We start from the raw sequence: 8,764 nt of genomic DNA on the forward strand, positions 1-8,764 counted from the left end.
AGTGACGAGGTCAATGACTTGAGAATTCTCCTCACCAATGGAAACCAGGTTGCGATAGTTCTCCAACATCACATCCTGATATAGGGTTTTCTGAGCAGAGTTCAGGAGCTGCCATTCCTTCCGGGTGAACTTTACAGCCACATCGTTGAATGTCAGTGGTTCCTGTAGTAAGAGGGGTCTACTTAATGAAGTATTTTCCATTTGAAGATTTAAAAAAATATATATCTTACAGTAAAAAAAGCAAAACAATAATAAAAACTATTGTGGTAGTTCATTCCATAATGTGTCATTAACTGAGGACTTGGTACAAAATATTTTACCTTATTTCTACATTCACGACCATCAGCCGAGAAAACTAGCCCTAATTTTAGAAAGATCTCCAGTGTTCTGAGAAATAAATGTTTTCAAATACATTCTCCAGGTCAAATACTGTGCCCCCACAATAGCTAGCTCCACATTAAGGAGCAGGCTTAAAGGAGCTCCCATAGTAGAGGAATCATTTCTGTACCTGGCTACTTCACTATGCCTGAAGGTTATCTGTATATCTGAGCAATCAGGTTCTAGAGCCAGCCCAACATAAATGTAGCAAACACCTGGGGAGGGCACAGGGCCGGTTTGAAGTCAACTAACACTAGGTCAAGATGGTAACTCAGCATCTTGCTTGTTTAGAATTTTACCCGCTTATGATATGACCCATTAACTATGTACATGCTAACTGCATGACACGAACGCCTTATGGAAAGACCTGTAAGCTCCATTATATATACCCACTGGAAAATATATTCACTCTCTCAGGCCTGACATGGGAAGAGAGCCCCTGTGTCCAGCTGTCTGCTCTCTGTCTTTTAATATTTTCACAATTGCAATGTCACTCCTGAGGATCACTTTTGGAGTGTTGGGGACCCCAGTGCCTGAAAATAATGCACCCACTCTTAACATTAGAATTTTGAGTTCCAGTGACATTATCTGAATGTTCTAGAAATAGCTCAGCTTTATAATCACACAAGGTAGATAAAGACCTATTTGTTATTAAATGGCATTAGGGTTTCTACCAGCATCACCATTATTAGAGGCTCGGTACCTTCAGTGGCAATAAGTACTGGGAACAGTGCAGATGGGGGAGGTCAAACATACCTCAACTCTCCAACACTTTTTGTCAACTCTAAAACAAGTCAATCCTTCCACACCACTCTGTCTCACTTCTGGGTTTGATAATCTGTTGCTGTGGTCACACAACACTCAATAGATCAAAGTGGTCTATTAATGAACAAGGTACAACTCGGGATCAGGAACAAGAAGCTATAAGTCAGAACCAAGATCAGAATGTTCATAGACATTATCTCCCTTACTGAGTGCAGAACAACTTTCTAAGCTCTTAAAGGCCACCTTAGGACAAGCTCCTCTTGACAACCTTAGGACAAATTCTCCTCAGCCACCTTTGGAGTGAATTATCTTAACTTTAATTGCAAGGTCCTCTTGAACTTGCCATCTTTCACCACATGCTCTCCAAGGCGCCCCCAGCCTAATTCTGCTGGGTGGATCTCTGGAGCCTTCCTAATCTTGCCTAGGCAGGGAAGATGCTGGGTTGGCCCAAGAAGCCAACATATTAAGAGGGAGAGAGAGAACTGCCTGCAGGCATGGTTTGAGAGGAGACAGTGAGGCATTATCCTGTCATCTGAGCTGTTGATTTGGGTTTATTAGCCCCTGCAGCCACACAGTTCAGAATGAACCCATGGATTAGGGATTTGCAGCTTCCAAAAAATTAATGTGGCATTTCCTTGAATGGCAACTATGAGCTGCCTGTGTGACCTGACTTGAGAGCTTCCTCCACTCTATGAGCCATTAGCTTGCTGTCTGACCTTCCAATTTGGGTTCCTCAGCCCCTGCAACCTATTAGCTGACCAGATTCAACAACTTCTTTGTGAGGCAGTGGACTGTGGTCTGACCTGATGATCTGGTTCATCAGCGTTTATAAACAAATCAATGAGGAAAAACCTACAGACTGATTCCTGACCTTTATATAGATCTGGAACTCACCAGCTTCCACATCTTGAAGAGCGATTTATTTACTTGATGACTTTTGAGTTTTGTGAGATGTTGCTGAGCAAATCATGGACCATCTTGAACCTCTACCACATAGGGATGGGTCTACTGCTGCTCCTGCAAAATGAACTGTACTATTCATGGGTCAAGAGCTGCACCAATGGAGACAATGACCAGGGCAGAAGGGACAGAGTGACAGAGCCAATGGTGTCAGGTCCAGAAAGGGCTTTTCAGCCAAGAAAGTGGGACAGGCAGGCAAGATCAAGAAGAGGATATCCAAAAGTAGTTGAGAGGACCATATAAAGATGGAACTAAGAAATGAGCCTATCTTTAGAAGGAAAAATGTCTGATAGGGGACAGGGAAAACAGGCCTTCCCTGAAGAAGAGCAAATGTGCCTACATGGTTCTTTAATATGAAAGTCAATGTGTAGCCTACTAATTCTGATACCAAATTATACTCTGTTACTGAGTAAAACTTGTACCTGTGACTCTGGACTGTAATTAGTCCATGGCCACTGCAAAAAAAAAAAAAAAAAAAAGAATAAGCTGAGTAGGAGAGGAGTGTGGCAAAGATACTGGTGTCAGACTGGAAAACCATTGGAGGGTACAGGTCTGTCTAAGCTCTGCCTCATATGAATCAGAGCTGATGTTGACAGTTAATTCTCTCTCCTGCATCTCTAGTTAGAGGAGGTGAGATGCTGTCTCATTTTTAAACCACTAATGCAACAAGACCCATTTTAGATGCATTGATGAGAATGCTGCTGTGTGGGAGAGTATTTAACATATCACCTTCAGAAATAAGCATTAAAGAAAGTTACTCAAACAAAAATCCCATGGACTACTGAACTCTCCTAAAGAAGTGATTTTATTTCTCCTTAAAAACCATGTATAGCATATAATTTGAAAGATATGCTGGCCATAGAATAATAAATTATGAGCTGGAAGATAATGTTATCCAAAGAATCCTCAGTGCTATGTTATGTTCAATGTCAATAGTTTATTGTTAATCCTATGATCAATATATTCCTAATCTTCTCCAGCCAAATGTTGAAATCAGAGTGAAAGTTTAGCTCTAAGTTCTACTATTTCAAATTTCTGCTTTTCCAATGAACTGAATCAGTATTATACAGGCTCCTACAATTCCAGTAGAAAATACAGAAAAGGATAAAACACATCAGAAGCACCTGAGCCTTGGCCATTTTCTTTGGTCCTTAGGACACTACAGGCAACTGGGATGCTCTGTCTTATCTGGATCAGCTCTAATGATGCTCACAAATTTCAATCTCTCGTGAGGAAATCCCAAAAGTAATAATACAAGGCACTCTTCCTCCTTCCTCTAAGCTGCTGGTGATGCACCAACGGCAGGCTGATGGGAGAATACAGTGTAACACATAACCAATAGGTCCAGGTGCTGTTACTGTTCTTTCCTTCTTCTAAACACCCAAAGTCCCCAATACTGTTAACGGTGCCCTTATTGAGTAATGGGAAACATGCTTATACCATGAGCAATAAAATCTAAAACTCATAATGTTCACACATGTGAATAAAAGATTATTTTATAACAAATAGAGATTGGGCAATCAAATATAAATATAAAAAAATAAACAAAGAGTTGGATCCCTACCCCACAGCATACAAACTACCAATTCCTTACTGTGTGACTCTCAAAGAGAATGACAAATCAATGAACCTTTAAGATGATTATGTTAATTAAAGCATCTGGAAACATTTTACATGGGATATATAAAGAGCTATTATAAACTAAAGATTATTTTATAGGAGAACTATAAATTGTAAAATAACTTTAGAAACACTTTTAAACTCACCATCAAGTAGAGTTAGACATATAAGCTGCAGATAGGACACAGGAGAACTGCTGTACAGAGCTTCCAAGATTCTAAAGCCATGACAGGATGCTAATGGGTGTGTACCTCTGACCTTGAGGATAGAAGTCCAACACTTAACACATGTCAAAAACAAGGGTCCATAATAAACATTTATATGACATTTATTAGATTGAAATTTATATCTATACATATATAAATTACATATAAATGTAAATGAAGAAGTATATATCCCCCAATAATGAGTGCACTTTTGAATCCCAATATAGATAATGTTTTTAATATACCATTATTTGTAGTACCTAATGCAGTTAGATCAGTGGTTCTCCACCTATGGGTTGAGACCCTTTTGGGGGTTGAAGGACCCTTTCACAGGGGTTGCTTGATTCATAACAGTAGTAAACTTACTGTCATGAAGTAGCAACAAAAGTAGTTTTATGGTTGGAGCTTCACCACAACATGAGGAACTGCATTAAAGGGTCGCAGCATTAGGAAGGTTGAGAATCACTGAGTTAGACAGGTGGTCTATACAAGTACACAGTCTAGCTATGCCCCCTTAACTTCCTCCAAATTATTTACCTGGGTTTGTCGCCTGCCAATGTGAACGAGGAAAAGTTGTCCCTCATAGTGGTTACTGTCAGGCTGCTAATTGTAAGGTCAGCAATTGGAAACCACCAATTTCTCCTCGAAAGCATGAGTGACATGGCTTTTTACTCCGTTATAAAGTTACAGTCTTGGAAACCCACTGGGGCTGTCATATAAGACAATCGGGCAGCTTGGCCAACAATACATTGGTACCGTTGTGCCTTGTGGTTATGTAAATAAACTGTCTGAAACCTAACCTACAGATTAGTTACTTTGGAATTCATGTTACAACTAATTGAGTTATTTCAGAGACAGAAATTGGGATCTCACTACCAACAAAAAAGAAGAACCAGGGGGACTTCCGGCAAGATGGCGAAGGAGTAACAAACACCAGAGGAACTCCACAGAATTCAGCCCAGGAGAGTTACTTAGAGATAAATGAACACTGCTGGAATGCAGGAGGAGCATCATAAAGACAAGTAGGCACAGACCCATGGGGTTTTGAGGGGCTGGGGGCTTTTGGTTTACTTCAGTGGAGGCCGGCTGGGGCTTGACCTTTGCCCCGCCACTGTCTCTGCCAGAGCCAGGACCATTTGGAGCCTGTAGGGCTGCTTGGTCTCAACACAGCCACAGTTTGCCACCACCTGCCTTGGGGCAGGCACTAGACCTTTGCATCTCCTCTCTGTCACCCTATCAGTCTTGGAGGGCTGTGCAGCGGCCTTTTCTCAACACAGCCACAGCTTGCTGCTACCACCTCCGAACAAGGATTAAACCCTTGCAGCTCCTCTGGCCTGGATAAGGGCTCAGCTACATTGTTGCTTTCTATCCATCTCTTCATTACATTTCCCCTCCCCCGCCCCTCATGGGCACATTTGGCTTGCTTTTTAACCTTTTTTTCTCCTCTTTTCCCCTTTCTTGGTCTCCCACACTCTACTGCTAACCTCCAGACCACTCCCTTAGCTTAGGGCATTTACACCTGAGCCACACGCAGCTAGGTGAGCTCCACCCTGTGTAGTTAGCAGGCTGGAAAAATCCCTGCTGGCCCCCAACAGGGGATACTCTGCTCAACTTCTGACTGGGGAACTCCTTCCAGCCTTTGTGCCTGTGGGGCATAAGGCAGCTCGGCCAACACTCCTCAACAAAAGTTACTGCAGGAGCCTCTGCCCAACCTCTGCAACACCAAAGCAGGCAACCCTTCTGGGTCACTCCCCCGAGAGGGAAGCCACAGGAGGACAAAGTGGTAGGTTAATTCCATAGTGAAATAAGCTATAGGCAGTTCAAAGTCTCCCAGAGAGAGCCAGTGCTCTTCGACTCCCTGGAAAATGGCACCTGGCTCATCTAAAACAACGCAACACAAGCAGCCATCAGCCCCAAAAACCTCAACAAAAAAAGGAGAGGAACAAAAGGCAAAGCCAGAAGATGTCCTGAACATAATGCATGCATAGAGGAAGCAGACATTGAGCTGCCACAGAAAGAAATTTTCAGAATGTTACTTGGAGTCAGGGGATATGAGGGAAACAATACAGAAAAATGATGAAATGATAGAAAAGGTAAAAACCATAAATCAAAGAGAAATACAGGAGCTTAGGGAGGAGATAACAAAAACCAGTAGCACACTCATGGACCTCGACAAGCAACTGGAAGAATCAGAGACCCGCATCAGTGACTTGGAGGACAGCCAAGCAGACTTCAACAAACGAGAACAAAAATCTAATAAGATCATCAGAGAAGCTGAAGAAAACTTAAGAACTAAGTCTGATGCTATGAAGCGGTACATCATTAGAATTATTGGCTTACTGGAGGAAGACACAACAAAGAAGTCATCTGCAACAGTAGTGAGAGAATTCTTGGAGGAAAGCTTCCCCAGCTTAGTGAATTAAAACAAGGCAACCATTCAGGAAGCTGAAAGAATCCCAGCAAGACTGGATCCCAAGAAGAAGTCATCAAGGCACATAATAGTTAAATTATCCAACTTTGAGGAAAAGGAGAAAATCATGAGAGCAGCTAGGGGAAAACAAGCAATCATATATAAAGGTTCCCAAATAAGAATATGATCAGACCTATCAGCAGAAACTATGAAGAAGAGAGAGTGGAGTAACATTTTCAAAAAATTGAAGGAAAACAATGCAAACCCAAGAATACGCTACCAAGCCAAATTATCAATCAAGATAGATGGAGAAGAGTCATTACATTGCACGCTCATCTCGATAATATGATCACTGAAGATAGATTTGAGCATAAGCAAATGTGGTGAAGAAAGTTGATGGTGCTCGGCTATCAAAAGATATAGCATCTGGGATCTTAATGGCTTGAAGGTAAAAAAGCGGCCATCTAGCTCAGAAGCAACAAAGCCCACATGGAAGAAGCATACCAGCCTGTGCAATCACAAGGTGTCAAGGGATCAGGTATCAGGCATCATCAGAACAAAAAATCTTACCATAGTGAATCAGCGGGGGAGTGTGGAGTGGAGACCCAAAGCCCATTTGTAGGCCACTGGACATTCCCTTACAGAAGGGTCTTGGGGAGGCGATGAAACAGTCAGGGTGTGATGTAGCAACGATGAAAAATACAACTTTGATCAAGTTTCTGGGTGCTTCCTCCCCCCCTCCAACTGTCATGGTCTGAATCCTGACTTGCAGGTCTGACTAGACCAGCGGATGTACACTGGTGCAGATGGGAACTGAAAATGCAGGGAAGCCATGGCAGATAATCCCCTCAGGACTGGTGCTGTGAGTGGTGATATTTGAAGGGCACAGTGAGGTTGGGTTGGAAAAGTGGAACCTATTTCAAGAATCTACATGTGACCTCCTCCCTGGAGGACATACAACAGAAAAATGGGACACAGAAATATATGACAAAATAACAATTTATAAATTATCAAGGGTTCATGAGGGAGGAGGGAGTGAGGAGGGAGAAGAAAAATTGAGGACCTGAAGCCAGGGGCTTGGGTGGAGAGCAAATGTTTTGAGAATGATGAGGGCAACGAATGTAAAAATGTGCTTTACACAATTGATATATGTATGGATTGTATTAGGAGTTGTATGAGTCCCTAATAAAATGACTTTAAAAAAAAAAAGAACCAGGAGTAGGGGCCTTTAGATCCCAGATTCTTTCACAGAAATTCTTCAATCCAGCAGACAGGCAGCTGTGACACAAGAGTGGACATGAAGGGAAGAAGCAGCAACAGAGACATGGTGGCAGCAGAACCAAGAGCCTGAGACAGAGCAGTGGCATTCCCAGACCACAGAACAAGAGAGCTAAGTGCCTTTGGGCAGGAGGTTAGAGGTGAAATAGGGGTACATTTGAGTTCTTATCTGGGGAACTAGATTTGCCAACCCACATAGAGCTAAGTGTGTCTGGTATAAGGCTAAGGTGCAGAGAGAGAATTTATCCGCAGAACTAAGAGAACTTTGTAATTTTTGTACATTTAGGACAGAAGCCAGGGGGTTGTAGGGCCTGACCTCACCTGCAGGTACGGCTGTCAAGATGCTGTCCCAGAGAACTGTACCTTGAGGTACTAAATTGTGTGTTAGGGTGGAAAAGTGACTTCTTTGTCAAACATAATTTGAGGAGAGCATTTATTGAACTTTAAGAGACAACAAAAGATACGCACACACATCATATGGATAAGGGAGGCCATTAGCAGTTCAAATGCAACTGAGGATTCAGAGTCGGGACCCTAGATAAATAGGACACAGAACAAAAGGCCATGTCACAGATCATGATTGGTGGCAAAGCAATACATCAGATACAGGTGAGACTGCAGCAGCAGGAATGGGACCATAATTGGGACATGCACATTATTAGATAGAAAGACTTAAAAGATTGGTCCAGGGCCTTCAAACTGAGGCAATCAAGGCCAGACTCATAACAATGGCCCCTGTGCTGTCCTCGCTTAGGTGAGCTCCATCAAGGATACATCTAGGCAGGCCCTTGGAGGGGGATGGATGGAGAGGAGTGCAGGCAATCTATTTTGTAAGGCATTTTCCGCAAGGGTAAGATGATCTACATTCTTGGCTAATTATCAAAAGGAATTCAATGGAGGCTTAATCAAACTGGGGAGGCAGCAAATGGACAGAGTTGTCACTGTCATCAGCAATGCAAACCTTAAACCCAACTCAGTGCCACAGAGTGGATTCTGGTTACAGTGACCCTTTAAAGGGAGGTGGAATGGCCCCTTGTGGATTTCGGAGACTATAACTCTTACCAAGATTGGAAACCTTGTTTTTCTCCTCAGGGGTGACTTGTAATTCTGAACTGCTGACCTTGCAGTTAGCAGTCCAATCTGTAAC

Source organism: Tenrec ecaudatus, unplaced genomic scaffold (assembly GCF_050624435.1).
Source record: "Tenrec ecaudatus isolate mTenEca1 unplaced genomic scaffold, mTenEca1.hap1 Scaffold_316, whole genome shotgun sequence".
Taxonomy (NCBI): Eukaryota; Metazoa; Chordata; class Mammalia; order Afrosoricida; family Tenrecidae; genus Tenrec; species Tenrec ecaudatus.